The sequence below is a fragment of the Elephantulus edwardii genome, unplaced genomic scaffold, assembly GCF_000299155.1.
Source record: "Elephantulus edwardii isolate Elephantulus edwardi_28Jun2011 unplaced genomic scaffold, EleEdw1.0 scaffold00248, whole genome shotgun sequence".
NCBI classification, from domain to species: Eukaryota; Metazoa; Chordata; class Mammalia; order Macroscelidea; family Macroscelididae; genus Elephantulus; species Elephantulus edwardii.
This window is the reverse complement of record NW_006399998.1, coordinates 2259381-2260980: the sequence shown is the minus strand read 5'-3', so window position 1 is coordinate 2260980 and position 1600 is coordinate 2259381. Positions and strand designations below refer to the sequence as shown.

Sequence of the window (1600 nt, the reverse complement as noted above, 5' to 3'; positions counted from 1 at the left end):
AAGAACAAACTGGGAGGAGGGTAGAGAGAATAGTGCAACAATGAATGAATGGAAACCCAAAATCTCTGTAAATGTTTATGAAAATTAATAAAATATAGAAAAAAAATAATCAAACATTTCAAGAAGAACAAATTCCAAGGTGTGATTTTGGGCCAGGTCATAGAAGATGTGCTTGAAATTATCAACTGCTTTTCCTTCCCCCCCCCCAGCATACAGAAGAGGATCCTGAATTTGATGGGGTCTAATTCCTGATAGAAATGACATAAAGCCTTCTCCATGATCAACATTGATCCTGGAGCTCCCGGACTTAGTTCAATTACCAGTACATTTACAATTCCATAAAAACTCCCCAAGGGTCTCTGTCACTGAATGTGTACAGACTGACTCATAGCTGATGGGAGTTTGTAAAGCACAGGATTTTCTTCCTAAAGTGTTGAAAAAGGCACCTATCACCTTTGAGCACATGTTTGAAGAAGGGCCCTTATATTACAAATTGTATGCCTAATCAACATCCTGATGTGGGAGTTTGAAAAGAAGTCAGCTGTTGCAAATAAGCGTGGATTGCTTAGTCTTGCTAGCAGCAATCATTTTTGGAAGAACCTATCATTGTTAATGGACAAAGTGGATGAAATAAGCCAAAATATAGTTTTAATATAACATGAACATGAGAAATACTAGTATACCACAACAAAAGACATATCAGTAGCAGCAGAGATGCCAGTAGGAGAATATTCAGCACCGGAGCCAAGGAGAACCTCCACTTTGTACAGAGGACCTATATAAGACCCTCAACCCCTTCAGTCTTTGCCAGGAGAGCTTCTGGTTCATTGCAGGCCAGATTAACATTTACTGCCAGAACATCAAGGAGTTTAATGTTCAAAACCTCAGGAAACTCTTTGTGTTCCAGACCCTTCAAGATTAAACAACTTAAAAAACTGGAAGTTTACAAATTTTAGAAGCATTCCCATGAATACTTTAGTTCATCTTACATATTGAAAGCACAGAGGATTCCTTTAATATTCTTAATTTTTTGGCTATGATGTTTTATGTTAATCCAAAACTCAAATAAAACTTTGTTTTAATAGTTTCAAAAATAAAAAAGAAGAAGAAATACAGTTAATAATAAATATATAGGCAGACACACATAGGAATGAATAGCTATGGATAGGTAGAATGCACAACATCCATGATAATAATCTGCTAGAATTCTGTTTATGTAAGTATATGTTGTAAATAAATCCACATATATAACAAGTCTTCCTCCTTCATCACCAGAGGCTCTTGCTCATACGTTATTTAATGAAATTCTACCATTTCCTTCTGATACAATGACTCTCTATACTCCTTCCATCTTCTTCTTATACTTCTTGGATCACTTAACATTCTGCCCAAAGCATCCTTAGGTATTGCTCCTTGTGGCTAAAATTTGCTTACAATTCCTTCAGCTTAAGAAACGCTGAGCTAGTTCGACCCCTTTGATTTTCTGAGTCCAGCTCTTTGGACATTTCATTATACTATCTTGCTTTGTCATCCGAGCTGCCCTTTCAAATTTTCTGTTCAGCTGTTTAATTTCTTTATTTCTCCCTTTAGCTTTGGCTTC

General features: G+C 36.3%; 1 pseudogene; it reads left to right on the top strand.

Annotated features, from left to right (window-relative positions):
• The window catches only part of LOC102865482, a 30484-nt pseudogene extending 29562 nt beyond the window's left edge, over positions 1–922 (top strand).
• The last annotated feature ends 678 nt before the right edge of the window (positions 923–1600 follow it).